This window comes from Phasianus colchicus, chromosome 4, assembly GCF_987193195.1.
Source record: "Phasianus colchicus chromosome 4, bPhaCol1.hap1.1, whole genome shotgun sequence".
NCBI lineage: Eukaryota > Metazoa > Chordata > Aves > Galliformes > Phasianidae > Phasianus > Phasianus colchicus.
This window is the reverse complement of record NC_143439.1, coordinates 7,063,630-7,083,983: the sequence shown is the minus strand read 5'-3', so window position 1 is coordinate 7,083,983 and position 20,354 is coordinate 7,063,630. Positions and strand designations below refer to the sequence as shown.

At 42.2% G+C, this 20,354-nt stretch overlaps 1 protein-coding gene across 1 annotated transcript in view; it reads right to left on the bottom strand.

The window, feature by feature from the left end:
- The window catches only part of FBXW7 (F-box and WD repeat domain containing 7), a 160,047-nt gene extending 140,073 nt beyond the window's left edge, over positions 1-19,974 (bottom strand). Inside the window, exon 1 of the mRNA XM_031588898.2 lies at positions 19,855-19,974. The gene's annotated coding sequence lies outside the window, so the exon portion shown is untranslated. The remainder of the gene's footprint in view (positions 1-19,854) is intronic.
- Between the last annotated feature and the right edge of the window lie 380 nt (positions 19,975-20,354).

Below are 20,354 nucleotides of genomic sequence, written 5' to 3'. Positions count from 1 at the left end.
CCATGAACTCAACAGGACTTGTGCTTGCCAGAACAATTTTTGTCTCTCCCTCTCACTTTTGTTCAAGATCTCCTAGATGATTACAGCAGGGTTTCTGACTTCTATTACCAATTCCAAGCAGACTACACTTCATGGGTTACACTCTGGTGATGTTTACAAACTTCACTTTGCAGCCCATAGACTATTTTATAGACAAAATAAGGCTTTGATTGTACCACAGGATGGCAGCCGCCCGAGCCAAAGTTTAGGCCTATAATTCAGAGGTCTTAACCTAATCCTGTTCAATACTTATTTCCAATTCATTTGGCCCATAGGAACGCATGTATCTGAGTACCAAGTGGTTCCTAGACTTGTACGTCTACCCTTGAAAGCACAGTACCATTATTCTCATCTAAATTGTACTCTGAAAATTAGAGTAAGGCACTAGTTCATTAAACGATAATTCTAACAAGAGAAACTTTCAAGCATTAAAAATTAATGTTGTCTTGTTTGTTTTCTGAAATTAATTTCAGACATAGGAAGCAAGTAGCATTCTCAAATCATGAATGAATATTCTCTTACAGAGTGATTTACAAAATCCAGACAGGGCATTTAAAAATTCTTAGAAGTCAAGCCATCTTCAAAAGAAAGCTAAGCACTAACATTATCTTTTCTCAAAATGTTGAGCATTTTGAGAAAGGCTTCTCAGAGTTCCCTGCAAGGTGTTTGAAAATCAAAGGCAAAGCCATAACATCAGAAGAAAGAAAGGAACCAAAGTTGTTCTATCTGACATTTAGATTGAAAAGTTCCAACAGCTCGCTTTCCTGAGATTGCCTCACATAATTGTACCTTCAAATCCCAGCATAAACAGCTGTTTGAAGACCTTGCCTTTGGTTTCTATGAAGCAGCAACAATTGCAGAGGAAGATACATCAAGGTCTTAGTTTATTTTGAGGGAAAGAAAATTGTGCTATTGTAGCAATAAAGTATCAGAACAAGAACTTCTAACAATGCACGTCAGGATACCCCTGGAGGAACCAAACTGTCATGGAACTTTCAGTAAATATTTATCAATGTCAGTAAGAAAACTGCCCAGAGACATCATGGATACCCCATCCATGAAGGTGCTTAAAGCCAGGTTGGATGGGGCCCTGAGCAATCTGATCAAGTACTTGATCTAGCAGCTGGCAGCTCTGCCTGTGGCAGAGGGGTTGGAATATAATGATCCTTGAGGTCCCTTACAACCCAAGCCATTGCATAGTTCTATGAAGAATAGATATCCTCCTTCTTGTTTTGTCTTTAAAAGTCTGAAAATTCACATGCAGAATATGCCACCCCTTCTTCAGCCACAGCCACAGACAGCTCATACGCATTCTTTTCAATCTGGAGCAACTTTAATTCAAGCATGTTACTATATATGAGTTATGCAGAAACTTCACCACTAGACATATCTATGCAGTGTTTAATTTCAGAAGAGCCTTGCAGGTACACGTCTGCATGCATTATCAGAAGAGTGTTAGCTATACTGCACTAGAATTGTACACTGGAACTGACATGGTACCAAAGCTGAAGGGCCACCAACCATATAAAAAGTGATATTTAATGCAGCACACAGACCAAGTGTACAGATTTAAACAGTAACACAGTTATCCTCGTATCTGTAACAGCTGAAGTATATAGAATAACTTTTAGAGGAGGAGAAGTGGATTGTTTGGTTTCTTGTTGTGATCTTTTTCCTTGAGGAGCAAGGGAAGAGAAGGGAGGTACTAGCATCTCTCTGTTACTGGGAAACTTCAGCGTGCAAGTCTCTCACATAGAAACATATGGAGAACCGCAAACATGAAGCTATTCAAGAGCTCTATCCTATTTTTACCATAACTATTGCTCACAGCGCACTATAAAGACAGTCTTTTTCTTCTCTCTGCCTTCAACCCCTCAAATAAATCCCCTTTATTGGATTATGGATTAATGCAGCAACTATAGCAGTAAGCTGTTTCCATGAGAGTGAAAAAAACATAAGATGTGGACCATTAAGCAGAGGAGCTTTTCATTTCAAGTCCGTGGGTTTGTCTTGGGTATTTTGTACATTACAGGAAAACATTATATTTCACTAAGTGGGTTTTGAACAATACATACAGGACAGATTTAGCACCTGCTAAACACTCCCACTAGCATTAAAGTAATTAATGTAACTCCCTGTTTCTATTAAAACGTCTCACGTCCAGCAAAATTAATAGCAACTTATTTAAGTCACAGCTCCCACTAAACAATGAACACATATTAATGGCAACATTACCTCAAGAATACCCTAGAAGTTACAGACTGCCACTTGAATAGAGTGCACTGAGCTACTGCTGCTGCTGCTTTTTCATAAAGAAATAAACCAACACTATCATCATCACGGACTGTGACCCCTCCTGCTCCCCCAAAGTAAAACATGTTCAAGAGTGTTGACTCAACTGCGTCAAAACATTTTGCAGATGTGGCTAAGTGTTCTTATTTTACTGAAGATGATGCATAGAAAGAGTAATATTATGCTCTTAGATAAAACAGAGGAGTCAGTGGCAGAAGCTAAAAATAGGAAATGTGGATGGAGCATGGCATGGTAGCTAGGAGAACTATAACTTCACCCCAAAGCACTGATGAAAAAAGGCAGCTACGTGAGTTAAAAATAAGTTACGATTATTAAGGGAGTGATGAAGACAGAAGCCCTAAGTCAACTGAATACGCCAGAGACTCACTTAAGATAATACCAGTCTCAACTAAGGAATGTCAAGCCATGTTAACATTCTGCACAGATTAAATTGAGCTTTCTACATCAGCAATTTTGACTGAAACAGCATTAAAAGCATGGATGCTGTGAAGTTAAAAACACACACCTTCATTAGTCAAACTGGTGCGCATGAAAAGATCACACAAGGAAAACCTCAAGATCTCAAAAAGCCAAAGAACAACACTTGCCCTGGGTAGTCAGTAACCTATGATATGGAAAAAGATTTCTCAAGGAAGATGGGAAAATACTTACCTGTGATGTATCAATGAGTTAAAGAGTTCATCACATTGCACAAAACAAATCTCTTCAGCCCATGACAAGTGGCAGAATCCCATATTTTAAAGATCCATATTTGTCTTCTGAAGGTTTCCTTGGGCTTACCTTGGTAAAAACTGACTATCAACCTCATCTTGATTCATGGTGCTCCTGCAGGTTCCTTTCTCATTCATAGATATGAATTCATTCTAGTGCGTAGCCCTCCCTTTACTTTCATAAGAATGCCTAGTGAACTGAAAGGAAAACATACATTCTAGTGTGTATGTCAGATGCACAGATTTAGTTGACTGTACTGGAGAGCAGCGTAAATGTTTACTATAGGATTGGTGAGCTTCCCATCTCTTGCTCTGCAGTCCCAGCACTAATTGATGCAGGGTCACTTCCAGAAATTTTGGCTCCGATAACAACTTTGCAGGTAATTAGGGGAGAGAATCAGAGTGAAGATTCTTTCACATTTTCCAGTATAAGCTAGTAATGTCTAATCATTTTCCATACAGATTCCAACGTAAAATGCTAAGCCGCTACTGGGATTTTTCTTGCAATAGGTTTCTACATAATACTCAAAGATGTTATTAAAAGATGTTATTTTATTCTTCCGAAGAAACAGTCTTCTCAGGTATACATCTATTTGTTATGTAAGACAAATAAGAAATGCATGCTCCCTGCTGAAGATTCTGTACTGCATACAGCTGCTGATATAAAGAACAAAAGTTACTGAAGAAAGAAGGCACATGAAAATGTAGTTAGTGGGCTAACAAACATTTACTGACATGGGTGTTCAGGAACTTGACACTAATGAAGAAATATATAATGAAAAAGCTAACTACAACAGAGTTCTAGACAGAACTGCAATTACATTTTGTTACTTATTTCTACCAGCTTTAAGTGAAAACTGCACCACCTGGACACATACAGCTGGCATCAGTTCTGATCACACACACAAGTTACAAATGGTCCAATCATCACAGTATCAACACAACCTCAAAACCAGTCCCCAACGACAACCTACTCAAACACAAGTTTCCATGTATTAAGAGGAAGGATTAAGCAGTACAATAATTTCTAACACAACCTCTTCCATTTCATTACTTAATACTTGAGACATTTAAGAATTTATGAATGTGCTGCTAACTGCAGCTTCTGAACTGAAATCCCATGTTGACTGCCCTCATACAATTTACACAGCACCCATTATACCACCAAAAACCTTGTATGCTTTAATTTGTTCTAAACAGCTCTTCAGGCATAACTTACTTTTCAGCTGCATATGTGGATGAGCTGAGGTAGAGGACTCGATGGCAAGCAGTTGCTGTGGAATATCTGTGACTGCCTGCCAGACACGGGTGCTAACAGCCTCTGAAGGGAGAGCTCCTTCAAAATTAGTTCATTTTTTTTAGGATCACAAAGAAAACAACTGTTTTGAAGACATACAAAACTAATGATGCATTAAAATGTATAACAAGGGTGGGAAAGCAGAATTGGGTAAGCTGGGAGAAAAGGAAAAGAAAAAAAAAAGACATAGCCAGAAGTAGATACAGAGATTTCACTAAGAACATAAAAAATGTAATAGAGAGCAAAACAAATCTCCTAGCACATGCAGAAAGACCACAGAAACAAAGATGAAAAATGAGGGAAGTAGTAAACAAGATTCTTAGGAAAGAAGACACCGCTTGGGGTAGTGGCAGCGAAAAATTCTTGTCATTTTCCTCACGGAAAGGGAAAAACAAAAAAAGTTTCCTTGATGTAAAAATATGCAGGTTTCACATAAACAACGTTCTGATGCTACAAGATTCCAAAGGAAATACACCTTGAGGAAGTAAAAAGTTACTTCCTCTAAATAGCACCAAGATACAGCAGCTAACCAGAGCATAGCAAGTAGTTCCTCTCCAAACAGACTGGGTGATGCAGTACAAGCACACTCAGTGTACTTGTTTTTCCTCCATCTCATTCCTAACTTGAAGTTTATAAGGAACAATTGCCTCAAAAACAGAATCTAGATACATTTATGCAAGAACAATTTCTTAGTTTGACATAGTCTTCCCCCAGGTAAATAGTCATAGGGAAAACTTGCTTTCTGGAGAAATTAAGAACACATAAGGGAATGAATCTGCTCCCTAAAAGTAGGGATTTAAACACCCGATTTTAATACAAATAAAAACCACTGCAAACTAGGCCCAACACGTCATAACCACCAAACATAAAACAGGATCCCTACAACAAGTCTCCAAGTAGAACCAAAGTGTTAAATAAATCCCAGCGGCTACTCCTACCAAATGAAGGCACTGCAATGCAAACCTACAAGCCAGAAAGCGTACAAGAACTTGCAGAGAACAATAAATTATTCTTGTAAAGTACATTCATTAAAAAGAAAGTTCTTAATCCTTTTAATCGTGATTATAACTTCACGTGTTCCATACTGTAAATACACTCAGCAAACCTATCTGAATCCCCAGCTTCAATCTGAATGCCATTCCAGTTACAGGAAGATGAGCATCTCCTACAAGTCAAACATTTCTAAAACAATCTGGTAAAGTACAAACTTGAGGATGCAATGCCAACCTGCCTGATTTAGCATCTTTCCATTACCTACGTGCCAACTTCAGGAAATAATTGCCTTTAACAGAAGTCTAAATAACCTAACAACTTTTCTCTGTCTTATCCATACAGCCAGGAAGAAAAAAAGAAACTATTTGTTCATTTAACCAAATTCTTAGGGACTACTTCAAGAGATAAAATATGGTCACTTAATCAAAGACTATGGTTAAGTTACACGTTAAACATTTGATCAAACAAACCAAGCAATCAATATGGAAAAAAAAAATAAATTTCTTTTTGTAAGCTAACACACCTTCCATTCAGGTTTAAACTAATACCTACTTGATATGCTTCCCTACAGCTACAATAAAAATTCCTTCTTACTTCATACACAAGTTCCATGAAAAACTGCCTTCACAAAGTCAGTCTCAGGTTTTCTTGTTTCAGGTGGTTCACTGTACTGAGCCACCCCGCGAGAAAAAGAACAGCAGAGGTACACTGTCTCTTGGTTTTTGTGTTGCTGAACTGAAGTTAGAAAACTGCTTTCCGATTTCTCCCTGCACACTTTTCTTCTTCACAAAAAACTTTTTATTGTGCTTTAACAGAAGGTCAATGGCTATCACTTCTCTACTCCTGCACAATGGTGAATTGAAACAAGAACCCATAGCTGGTTGGGCCGACAAAGCAACCAGTATGTCTAAGCCAATAAAGCGATTTGTTCATTAAAGCTACTAATAAAGCAACCTTTTGTTAGTCTATGAAACATCAGAAACCTCATAGAATTCATTTAACTATGCTTTAAAAAAAAAACCCTCATACTCAGAAGTAGAATCTCAGACTAGAATCTGTCAACTTGTCCATTTCCTTAAAGTGCTGACACAAAACCCCTCCACGCTAACTATTCTAAATGCAGTAACATCAGTGCAAAGTTCTGTGCCTTTTTTTTTTTTTTACAAACAGAAAAGCTTAGGGCCCTTGGTCAAGGTAGTGTCCTTCCCCCACACCACCAAAACCTCCAAATTTATAATATTCATGATTTATTTAAAGCTATGCTATGCTGATAACCTACTGTAATCAACACGAGCATCGTAATTCTGGATTGAAAAAACAAGGGACACACTCAGCTTTAATCCAAAGACTCATTTGGATTTCATGAACAGAAGACATGGGAAGAAGCACTTGTGTCCCTGGCTCTCAATTAAACCAAAGTCAAGTTTGAACTTAATTCCTTGGTGCTAAGCAGCTTTTACTGTTCTCAGTAACCAGCTGTAACATAACTACAGCCAAACCTTTTCCAAGCAAGACCCTCAATTTGCCCTAATACATTTAGCAATACAGTATCTGCAACCCTTTTATGAGAATTTAAGTGAAGTTTCCTCCTTCACTCGCAATTTCTAAACTTGCTTCCGTAACAAGTCAACTCCATTGGTTTGCAATCAGCTGGGGCCAAAAGAAAAAAAAAAGCAAGTTTTCATCCAGTCACCATCAGCTAGGCAAAAAAAAAAAATAAGGTAATTAACTCCACTAAACTGCTATCCTTAGAATAAGTGAAATAAATTTTTACCAACAGTGAAATATTGCAGCAGTATAAAACATTAATGCAGATAATCAAGCAAAACAAGATCCAGGGGGTTAAAAAATGTCTATCCATTACTACTCATTCTTAGGGCAGCACAGTGCCTACTGTCCTAGCAGCAAGCCTCTGTAGAAGCAACCTTAAGTCACTCTCGTGCTACCATATCTCACCTGCTTCTCTTTGTCAAGTGTAACAACATAACTACCCGCTGTAACATACAGGACTACTCGAGTGAGAACAAATGAGCAAGTTCAAAAGTTTCATCTTCTGCAATTTCGCAGGGACAAGATTCCAATTTGTTACTCTGAATGGAGCATTCGAGTTCTCAGCAAAAGTTCTTGTAACAGAATGATAATAAAACATTTGTCCCCACAGAGATACTTACAATTAGCCAAGGTTCTGTCCTTGGATGTTCAGAAAAAATAATCTCTATTTATAAAATAAACAAGCACGCTATCTAGAGAAGTGATACCATCCCTCCCCCCTACACTGTGACTCTCCATAGCAAGCCACGAGAGTATATCCTTCTGGAATTAAGTGCTTATTCTAACAATAACACTCCAATAGCTTGTGAAACTTCTCAATTAAACAGTTGTCAAACAGCCTGATAAGGCACAGAAAGACAACTGATAGCTGAAACCACTATTCATACAACAAGTTCTGCAGTCCTCCAAGCTGCTGCCAGACAAAACATATATCAATAAGTAGTCAAGAAGCCAAAAAAGTACCATTGTACTTCATAGCAAAAGTTAACAGGTAGTTAATTTTGCTTAATTTTAAAATTTCAACCTTTAAATTCTTCATTTAAAGCTCTTGCTGGACTTTGGAGTCTTCTAGGTGTGAATGCACTACTGCAGTGCGCTGGTGAAGAGAACAGCAACACAGCATTGAGCGCAAAGACAGACTCGAGGAGTTAACACCACACTTCCCTTATTCTCTCCTAGAGAATAAATTGACATGACTTCTATAAAGTGATTAACAGTAAGTTTATATATATAATGCTGTCTAAATCAGGTTATGAATCCCCACTGTGTTAATTCTCCCAGCCCATGCCTGACCAAGACTTTCAAAACAATTTTACACTTATACATTCATCCGGGCTTAAAAAGGTTCATACAAAAATGAGACCTTGATAACAATGTGCTGCCTGATATTTGTCATCAATTGCACTTTCCAGCCTGCTAAAGTTTCAAAATTAATCCTCCACTTCATTTCAGTTCTGCTCAGTGCAAAGTCATGGAATTTATGTTCCTAAGTGACCTAAGTGTACTTGAAAGTCCTGCTCTTCAGAGATCAGTATCATGCTCTTCCAAACAAATAAATGCAAGCTTGGACTAATAAAAAGCTCCTAGTACTTCTCATTAACAGTGAAAAACTGACAATCAGTTTTGTTCCGAGGCAACAAAAGTATGTCACTAAGAAGTTCAACAAACATCTGTAACTCACAATACAGCAAACATTTATGCTCGCACTCAGCTTTCCACAGCTATTCCCATGATACAATCTAGGTCTACAGTTCAATGACTGCAGACCTGAATTTAACTGAACTACTTTTACCTGTATTTAACAAAATACTCATGATACAGTCTATGGCAGCGATAAAAAGTTGAACCAGAGTTAAAATGCATCACAAGCATCTTTGGATTTGTTCGTGATAGCAATAGTTATGACGATAAAAAAAATGCAAGCTTATGATTTAAAAATCTTTTAAAAATTGCTGTTACAATACAAACCATTAACACGCTATTAAGACTTCAAGATATAACTTACAAGGGCTGAACATTTGTTTATTTTGCCTGGTTCAACTGTTGTGATACTAACAAACTAAGGAAATTACTTATTTCAGAAATATCTTGCTGTGGTTTTTATATATTGTAATTTTTATACAACATTATTTCATACACGCACACAGACATAATCTATACCATCAAGACACAAAGGAGTTCCTGTGATGTTCTTTACCCAGGAACAGCTATACAGGAATTGCAGTTTCCTTGAAACACAGCCAAGAATCCCTCCTTACTTTGATACCCGTCATTTCCAGAGGGCCAAGCAGTTCTTCAGGAAACATCCCCCACAACTTAAACTTCAGCTCAAGCTGCTGTTCCTAGGACTGATGTCTACCTTAAAGTACCAGTAAGCAATGGTCCTTTTCAGCAAGAAAATGAAGTGTGAGAAAATAAATGTAGAAATGTGTCTGTTTGTGGATGTACACCACTTCATAAAAAATGACTTCAGTGCAGAACTCACACGTGAAGAATGGTCTCTTCCAGACCAAAGTCCAATTTCAAGGGACTGCGATAGAGGCAAGAGATGCGAAAAACAAAGGATAGGAGCCAACTGGAACAACTTAATGAAGCAAGTAGGAGCCACACTCAAACTAAAAGCGACTCCCAACACAGCAGCTAGCATACCTGCAGAATTTGTTGCAGAAGGAAAAACTGGGCAAGTTCAAAGAAGAGAAACTGTTCAACCTTTTCTGAAGCAACAGAAACCATCCCTTCTCAGAGATGTCCCAAGCTGAATGCAGCTCAAGTACAAAAAGTATCAAACACCATAAAAAAGACTTCCCTATGCATCCACACAGGGATATTTTTGAGATGGGCCACATATAGTATTGGGGAACTTCTGGGTTCCTATGCAAGGCTAGAAGGAATTTCAGCATGATTCATTATGGAGGGACCTCTCAGCTCACGTTCATTCCCCATCAACTACAGCATATCTGGATGCGTTCCTCTCATCTCGATCCAAGACTTCCTAAATCCTAAATTCAAAGGCTAAAACAGCCTACCTGAGCAGACGTTTTTAAACTGTCAACATTTAACTGCTTGATTTAGGGAGTGGAATAGAGCTCATTAACTTCTCATTAACACCACATTTAGGGAAAAAAAAAAAAATCAAATATATTTGGCATTTTCTCATTTTATTTTAAGTGAAGAAAAAGTAATCTCTAAATACTACAAAGATCATATCAACATCTTATTAAAAACATCTAGTATTACAGTGTGAGAAATACAACAATATTTACTAACATTTTAAAGAGACAGCAAATATGATTCAGAGAGAGTTGGGCAAACAAGCTTTTCATCCATTACCAAGGTAGCTGAAACTACTATTCAGACAGTACTGTTGCGAATGCTACACAGGTCGATATCACAAAGTGTACATAACACAGCTTCTGGAAAGGAAACTGTTTTTTTTAGGTTAGCAGAACTTCACAACAGCAGCAAACTAAGGAGAAATAATGGGAAAAATCACTTTCAAAACAGGTTTTTCTTCCTCAAGTCTCAAAAGGTCATTAAGGAAAACGAATCTCAGTGTTCTGAGTTTGAATCTCAGGGAAAAAAAGTTGGTTTTATTTAGATGTCAGCAAAGAGTCATCCAATGAAAAAGCACTAAATGGCCTACTACCTTACAGATGAGCATTAACAGCAGAAAGCCTGTGTTCTGTACTAAAACAACTTCACTTGTTCGTGGTCCTGCAAGTATGAAATGATAAAATGGCAAAAACTTTCAGTCAAACCTATTAACATTAAGAGAAAAAAGGTTAAGGTCTTCAGATAACATAACCAAACTAAATAAAAAGAGTGATGCCAGTGAGCCACTGACAAGGCATTGCACACCAGGGTGAACTTACTGCTCACTGACTTGATGAATTTTAGCAAAACACTCAGAAAATGACACGTCCGCTTTGAGAGCCCATTAAAAAGTTCTCCGATAAAAAAGAAAAGTTGGATGCAACTGAAAACAGCATACGAAGTAAAAACTTTGTTACATAATGCAAAAACTGCTCAAAATGCTAATTAATCAAAAACAGTTTCAAAGAAAGGTGAAAGTTGAGGAAAGCCAAAAAGCATCACAAAGATCAGATGTGCTAACCCTAAATTAGAGAGGCAGAGAAATACAATACAGGGGGAAAACTACAAACGTGGGACTTCATCTGCAGTTTTGTAACAAAAACAATTTATTCAACTAAGTTACAGGGCTAACATTTCTAAAGTAACATAAGACATTGCTGTGAAAATTCATGATTAATGCAAGATGCTTCCATAAAACAGCTGTTTAGACCCTAAAATTTGGTTCAAGAAAGAAAAAAAGAGTCAAACTAAAATCCCAAGAGATTTTTAAAAAGGGTTATATCTTAGCAAACAACCTAATAAGGCTTAACAACTTGAAGACCGATCTTGAAAACTGAGCTAATCCAAGTTCTACATGTGAAAACTATTTGGTGGCACTCCAACACCAGTCCAAAAAAGCAATTCTGAAAAGGAGTGAAAGACAAAAGTTAAGTGAATTCCATCAGGAAATCCTGATTCTCTTCTGGAAGCGGCAAGTAACAAAGTGGCACAAAAGTTAAACTCTCAATGCTGCCATCAGTAGAATTCTTGAAAGTTGGTATTTTTCTCTTTGGCAACAGCCAGTTCACATATGGATAGCCCTGCTCTAGTCACAGCACATGCAACATGCAGCCCAGCTAGCAAGCTGCAAAAAACCTGGTAGATCATATGGGGAGTAGAACAACACTGAGGCAGCAGGATCTGAATGATCTGCAACGGGCAAGGTCACAGAAGCTATTAGGGCAGCAACAAAAGCTCAGTTAGGGGAGGAGTACAGCAGAAGACTGAGGATACAAATCCATAGAAAACTGGATTTTAATAGCTCTGCTGCTCAGCAATTTGTTTCCCTTGTGTTTCACAGATTTGAATACCAATATTTCTGCATGCTGCAGCTTTGATCACTGTGTTAAGTGTCACTCTACTGAATAAAAGGATTAGTTTGTCCAGACTGGTGAAGCTGTAACCGTGATATGAAGAGAACTGCATGAAAAAAACCTTTGAAGATCAAGCGTGCATACTTATTTTCGTAGGTTGAGTTGGAGTAGTAGCTGAAGGTGGGGTTTTTTTGTCATGTACATACAGCATGAAACACACAACAAGACTTCTCCAGATTACTACATGCTTTATAAGCATCGTTAGCTACTTCAATTTGGCTTTCTGCTAAAAGGGGCAATGCCACTCTGCTGTTGCACAAAGGCTAGAAGTCCAGCAGCAGTAGCACTCACGTTGGCTGATAACCAGCTGGATTTGAGTGCACAGCACAAACCACAGAAGCCAGCAAGGGGTGGGGGCAGCCAGATCTGCCCTTTTGGTTGCAGCACACCTTCCGCACCCACTTGAGCAGATAAAACCACAGATGTGAGGTTTCAGGGCACAACCCAGGGAACCCAGTAGCGAGCCAGTGCCCAGCAGGCTCCCCACCAGCTGCATCCCACGCCAGCTCCAGCACACATCCCACATCACACTATCAGTCTTCAGTTCCTTTCTCACTTCATCTTGCACTGCCGGTTTTCTACCATTTTAGTTTCCTGAATTGAATCACCCAAAGTTCAGACTAACCCCAGGACTGAGAGGATGATGGTAGGAGAAGCTTTTGGGAACCATCCTTTCCAACAGCAACCAATCAGGTTAAGTACACTGTGATGTGACAGCTCCTGCAAAGGACAAATGAACATAACACCTCAGGGCTCCCCAACCTTTGTATGGCTGGGAAAAATATTATGAAGAGGAAATGGTTCCAATTGTAAGTTTTCTCTGTTTTAGACTTCACCAGGTCATGCCTCATGTCAGCAATTAATTTTGTTCCCACCACACCACAGTGTAAACAAACAACAGGAGTGAGAAGGATCCAAACCTTAACATTTCTTTTGTGCCACCAAGCAAGCCTTTGTTTTTCCAGTCATTCCCAGCACCCTTCTGAAAGGTTCCCACAGCCGGTGTAAACAACACGCCAGATGAGCTGGATGACTGTGCCTACCTCCTACATCGCCTGCTCACAACCGCAGCATGCAGTCCCCAGCCTACAGCCGCACAGCCACCCCCGCCCTTCACGCAAGAACCCCTGCCTGTGCTCCTGAGTCAGCCGAGTGCTACCAAGTGCTCCTGCAAGGCACAGCCCAACGTCAGCGGTGCGTGAGCTGACGTTTGACCCTCCGTGTTATTTCAAGATCAGCCCACTTCTTTTCTGCTGCATATCAGGAATTGCTCGGTTCCAAAATAGTCGGGTATAACAGCATTCAAAGGACAAATAACAAAACAGTTTGCAAGACTTACCATGGCAATAAGCTGTAAAGATAGGAATTCAACACAAAAACTGAAAAGAATCAGAACATCCTGAGAACAAAGAACTGTGTATGTCAGAGTTGTTTTGCTACAGCCAGCCACGTCTAAGAACCACTCCAGTTTTAGCACTGTCTCAGGTACGTAAAACTAAGCCAGACATCTAAATGGGCTAAAAGCTGCCACTACAAAGGTAACTGATGTGGTTAATGCAAACACTTCAGTATTCCAAGTTAGAAAACACCAAGTTCAGACACCTGCCTATTATAGGACCCACGTAAGCTCACCGCCCAACTAAGACGGTCCTTGTAGAATCTGCTTCACATACATCTTCATTTTCCTGTAGACACAACGTGAAAGCACGGTTCAAATTTCTGCTGCGTGGCTACAAGCCTGGGTGTTGTTGCCATGTTTTGTGAACAAGCTGTGGCAGCAGCCCCGTCTGTCACACAGCTGGCAATGGAAGTCCTGCCGGCTGGGAACTGAGCACGGCGTTGTGGTGCAGCCCCTAACCAGACCTGAGACGGCACTGTCACAACTTGCCACCTCAGACAGCACAGCTAACACGCTGTGACAGCAGAGGCCTAACTGCACCCTTCTACCAAAGGTCTGTCACACAGCTAAGTATCCATCCTTACTGGGTACACAGAACAGCTTAAACACACAGCAGGTCACCAGTCAGGGGCAGGAGGTGAAGAACAGCATCACACGTTAAATCACTGTCTCCTTCCCTGGGGCAACTGCAATGCACACTGAGATAGGAGAAAAGCAGTTCCCAAACAGGGTGCCCCAACCAAAATGATTACTTGAAATTCCATTTTGCTAGACTACCCAATAAGGCCTGCCATCTAGGTACCTGGACAATGGCACTGTTTGTGTCATAAGCTTACTGGCAGAAAAAAAACAACACAGTGACTTTGCCTTATGATGACTAAAGAATGCCCTCGTGATATATAAGAACTGTTATAATTGCACTCTGCAATAAAGAAAGAAGATCCCTGTCATATCAGTCATCCACCCACAGGGACACCTCAGATCTCAAGATATATTCATCAGTCCTGGCAATAACAGAAGAAATTGCCATGGCAAAACTACGTTCCAAGCTACGTTCCAAGGTTATCTCCTGGATCTCAGTTTCACAGCCCAATTGCACTGTGTGGAAGCCCAAAATCTCTTGCTTTGAATATCACTGCATGAATTAAAATAACAAAATGCAAACAACAAGTAGGCATGCCTGGCAAACTGCACGTTTACTGACCATCTGGCTCCAGCTCTGGCCAGAGGTAACACCAAATTGTGCAGGTACAGCATTTGGTGAGGCAAGGATGTAGGCTTAAGATCTTCCACAGAGATTGAAAACTGTGCCGAGCTACATGGGACTACACTTGCCACAAAAGATTAGTAAATTATTTTCAGAAAGACCAGAATCCAAAGGTGTAGGTTTGGTTATCACAATTAAATGGCTATAATCTTGAACACTGAAGAAATTATTCTTAAAAAAAAAACACAGCTTTTATTAGGTGATGATAAAGTCAATAACAACACACATCCATAGAAATGCCAGGTTTTACATTACTGGAATAGCTAGCAAGAGACTTGTCAAGCATGAACACCACCACAATGCTGAAAGGCTTGCACTCGCCAGGGAACACACTGAGCTGCTTACTTTCCTAAAAAGGGAAGCTGGAAAAAAGCTCGAAACCTTTTCTTCCTCATTGGCGTCAGCTTGTGGTGTTTTGGGTTTATCACTCATTCAGTAAGGCAAGCAGCTTGTCCTGAAGTAGCCTGTTCACTTCTGAAAGCACTGCAACTGCTTTCACCCCTGCAGATATATAAGGATATGCATTCTATCTTACAAAGCTTGTCATTTTACATAGAAAAGAACATCTTTTCACACGCCGTTTGCAATGAGGCAGAATCCCTAATGAGTATAAGCAGATCCTGTACACTACTGCAGACATAAACATCATGTTTCATCTTACAGAAAACATGATAAAAATTTATCCTGCAAAATGTGTGCTTCTAGAATATTCACTGGTGTCCACGAGAACCCAGAGCCAAGGCATGCATTAAAGACATTCTTCCAGTCAAAGAGGACAGAGTTAAGTAGTTACTGTCAACAACACACACCTCGGCTTTGCAGTTCCCATCCTTCTGAAGTTCAAAGTAAAAGCCACAACCCACAACAACACAAAACTAAGCTGACTAACCTTAGCTGCATTCATGAGTTTGGGGATATTTCATTCCCTTTAAAGTGGACTCTCCATACTCCTCATGCAGTTGGCTCCCCACTATCTATTTCAAATCTCAGCTAATCCCAGTAAGAGGAACACAACAAGAGAAGTCTCCAGTAATTTGTATGGCTGCAAGATCTCCTCCCACATTTCCAGTTACCCAGAGCAACATTTCCCCTCTCAGCACTTCCTTCAGAGAAAGGCAAATACACTGGACCACAAAGTCAGGGAACCAGAACGTAGGAACGAGCTTAACAATAATCCTAGAATGAGTGCAGATTTCTAACTTTCAAGGAGGATCCACACACAGAAACAGGAACCAAGACTGAATCAACAACCCAGGATACTGCAGTGGCCATGGCCATATAAGCATGCAAGATTCACTGCCAAAGACTGACAAGGAGTTTAAAGGACACAATCCTAATTCCTCATCCCACAGCTCCAACTCTCTCCTCTCCAGGGTGCTCTTCCAGGCCCCCAGAGTTCTCAGCTCCACCTCTGGGCGGCTCTCACACCCTAGTGAGGGGTGTTGTACATAGAAGCTGTTGCTTCAACAGCAGGCCCTGCCCTCAGAGGATGAGAGGGTGAGAAGAAAGACCTGTGTCTCCAAAAAATACTTGCTCAAACACCCATAGTTCTAATCCATACTACTGAAATGTTTCCAAGAAAGCAAGCACTTGAAAACATTAATGTTTTGACCATTTTCAGTTGCCCAATCTCTGAACTCAACATCAGCTGCCTTAGAGCTGTCCCTTTACTATAAACATCTACCCAATTTCAAGCCAATAACAAACTAAATTCACCCTAGGCCAGACTGGCCAACCACCATCTACTACTAACAGAGGTAACAAGGCTTACATCATATCACAGAGGCTACAAAGCAGCCTTATGAGACCAATCAGAAACAGATCAAATAATTTCCAAAAGAAATAAAAACACCTTTTTTTTTTTTAAATCACCTTAACAATATATCTGGGTTAATAAATCTGACAAGCACTTTTTAAGTTTTCCGAGACACAAATAGAAATTGCCTTCTGTGTTCCTCTTTTTCAAAGAAAATTACAAGAGCTGAGGTCAAGTGAACTGCATTGCAAAATGCATCATACTGGTACAACTCCAGAATTAGAGGCAAAACTGGCAATAGTGCATACAGATAGAACACCCACACCTCTCCATTCCAGTACCTATTTGCAGTTGATCAAGAAAACTCAACAAATTTTGCTGGCTTGGACAGCAGTGACCACCACTGACCATCTTGGAGGGATCCAGAAGTAGGTGGAACAGCTGTTTGAGAGCAAACCTGCTCCCACAGGTAACCTGCAACTGAACATTTACTGCTGAAATCACATCAGTATTCTGCCAGTGAAAAAGCACACGTGCAAAATCCTCATCCTTCGCTGAGAAGCTAACCACCTCAGCTCACAATGCAAAGATTATCTGAGCTAAACATGTTTGTTTTGAACAATGAGAACTATTTCACATCTCCTCTTACTAGTCGAGCTGTGGTGCTGTGCTCTCTGGCTGACAGTAACATCTTAAACATCTTGAGGCAGAAATGGAAGAAGATACCTGCTCATATCTTAAGACATGACATTATAGAAAAACACACTGTTTCACCCTCGAAAAAACGCAGGGAATTGTTTCTCAGGGCACCAAGTAGATAAAGTGAAGAGCTACTGCAGAATCAAGAGCTGTCTTTTCTGCAAAGACAAGCAGCCTAGAAGGGAGATCATGTACTTTTTGTCACAGCAAGCACAAACCAGACAGAACTCAGAAATCCTTTTTATTCTGATACTGCTTAATTTTGAAGCACGTGATCTTGTAACCTAAATTATAATATATATGCCTATTTTTCCAAATCTGAATCACTTTAGTTGAGCTCTCAAAAGATATCCGCTATTTCAAAGATAAGGGAGAAGGGTGAAGGGGATTGGGATTTTTTTTAAGCATAAACTTCAGGGATATGGGCTGAGAGTGGAAGTGCTTACTTACATAAACCATATCTGCTCTTCCCTCCAAGCCCCATTCACACGGGAGCAAGCCACCACGGGAGACTGGATGCCCAGAACGAAGCAGCCAAAGCCACAGGGGGACAGGCACGGGCAGGGTGCCCTGAGGAAAGCAGCCAGCTGCACAAGCTGCTGCTCACACAAGGGTGACCGCAGGGCAGTGGGCCCAGCCAGCCTTTGGTTTAAGCCAGCACAGCTTCCAGAAGCACCAGTGGCTGTGCCACCAAACCACAAGACCCAGAATTTTGTTAACAATCAGCTGACTTCTAAACTTTCATGGGTATGAGCCCTCATCAAACAAATATCTCAAGTGTCTGCTGTCACAGGTCTGCAGAAGCAATCCTGGTAAGCAGCCTCAGTCTATCCTGAGACCACGAGGAATGTGTTAGTGCAGACCCATCCCTCAGTGTCTGCAAATAACTACAGTACTTTCTATCCCAGAAGAGAATTTGCAGGAGAGATTACAAGCATTTCATATTCTCTTTGAGGAGGAATTACCCGATACATACAACTGGCATCAGAGAAAGCTGGAGCAACTCTGCTTCAGCTCTTTCGTCTTAACAGCCCTTCTATTTCAAATGCGACGCATGTAAACTCAGTCAGTGTGGCTGCATTCTTAAGAGGAACAGCGAAAAGATTAAACACGTTTGCTAAGAGCAGCCTGAACTTCGCACAGACTACATGACTAACGCTGACTAAAAGATGCTTGGTTTCCTTAAAGAGACAGAACTTGGTTCAATGACATCACCAGGACTAAACCACCGCACACGTTCCTCTCCTGACAGCTCAGAGAAGAAATCCCACTGAAGTTCTCCAAAGCAGCACGTGCACACACAGTGGGAAGAAGTGAAGATGATCTGACAGTCAGTCTGAAGACATAAATGACTTCTTTTTCTAAAGCTCCTCTAAAAGCTGACACAGGTGGAACTCACACGCCTTCTGATAAAGGAATGTCTCTGCTACCAAACAGATGCAAGTGTAGTAGTAAAAGATTGTTCAGCCTGAACAAAGGAATTGTTCTGATTAGACTAGTAGGCTGGAGTAGCAAGAACTACTTAAACCCTGAAAAAAAATCATTTTAATAGCATCAGACCATACATTCTCTTGAGATACGTATGTGCCTGGGGCTGCCAACAGACAGAACGGGGCTGTTATTAGAAACAGGACGATGGAGCGGGAAAGGAAAAATTTAAGTCTGAAACCAGGAAGTGACATAAAAGCAAATGCAATCACCATAATGGAGTAGGGGGAAATGCGGTGCCTTTTGACTCCTGTGGGCATTAAACAAACAGAAGCACGGACCATCTCTGCAGCACCTTCAGTGCTCAATTCCCTTCAGTGACCAGAAGGAAAACCCCTTTCCTGAACTCTGGCTCCTGGAGCAAAAAAAAGCAAAAGTTCATCTAAATAGAGACTTTGGTTCCCCACCCACACTCAAGCACACACCTTTTTAAGACTACAGTGACAACAAGGAGCCTAGGACAGGGAGATATCTGTCTAAAACAGACTCTTCACATCTGCCAGAAAGTTTTGTCTCAAAAAGAAGCAGGCACACACGTGACGCACTGCCTACCTTCCCATTCCCTTCTGCTTCCCAGGCTGTTGAGAGGAACCAGGGCCAGTGGCAAACACACAGCGAGCAGTATGGGCAAAACTGGCTTCTGCACCTGTGTCTGAACACTGCCTGAGCAAACAAACAACACCTGAGCTGCTCCCCAGTAGCACCAGGTTAAACAGTGGTGTAGGAGAGTAAACTCAGGACTAACACAGCTCAACACTGATGGACAGAACTTTCTTTCACAGTGAAAAACAAGTGTTATTTTCTCCATTTAAGGGCACTCCACTACAACGAGTAGGATTTTGGGGTTTTTTTATTATTGTTTTGGGCCTTTTTTTTGTTTGCCTGCTTAGAGGGAAGTTCTGGTCTGCAAAAATGCGAAAAGAAAAGAAGAATTAAAAAGGAAAAACCCACAAAAACCATCCCCGTACAACGGGATGGCCCCAGTAGCCGTTCCCCAGCCTCGCCGGCGGATCTGGCGGGGCAGCAGGAGCACTTGTTGGTGCTTCGTGAAGAACTTCTCCACTTCTGGCTTTAAAAGCACACGACAACGCGGGACGCAAGGCCAGCTCCCGGCCGGCGCCTCCCCGCTCAGCTCTCGGCACGGCGCCCCACACGAGCCAGCCGCACGCGGGGCACGGCGCGCCGCAGGACCCCCTCCCGCGCACACGAGGCGGGCCCACCGCGGGGCCCGGCCCCGCTCCCGCCGGCCGCACTCTTTGTTCGGCGCCCCGCGCCGCGCCGCCGGACACAAAGAGCGGCGGTGCGGTGCCCCCCGCCCCCCCTCCCCGGTACTCACTTGTCGGGACGGGCTCCGGCGGGCTGTCTTTCGGCTGCCTCCGTGAGCGCCCAGCCGCCCGCCCGCCCGGCGGCAAGGAGGGGGCCGGCTGCCGCCCCCCGCCCCGGGGCTGCCGGCGCCGCGGGGCCCCGGGCGGCTTCGCGCGGGCGGCCGCGTCCAGCCCCGCTGCGGCGGGGCGCTGCTGGGGCCGGGCCCCGGGCTGGCTGGGCGGCGGCGCCGCCCCTCCTCACATGGGGCCGCCGCCCCTCGCTGCCCCCCGGGCCGGGCGCTGCGCCGCCGCCGCGGCCGGCCGGGAGGCGAGTGGCTGGGGCCGCCGCCGGCCCGCTCCCCCTCTCATGCACTCCGGGCCCGGCTGCAGCGGCGGGGGGGGGCCGCTAGAGGCCCAGCCGGGCGGCGGGGCGCGGCGCCACGGCCGCTGCGCTCTGCGGCATGTGGGGACGGCGCGGGGGGGCGCCCCGGGGTCCGCTCCTCGCGGCGGCGGCGGCAAGAGGGGGCGGGGA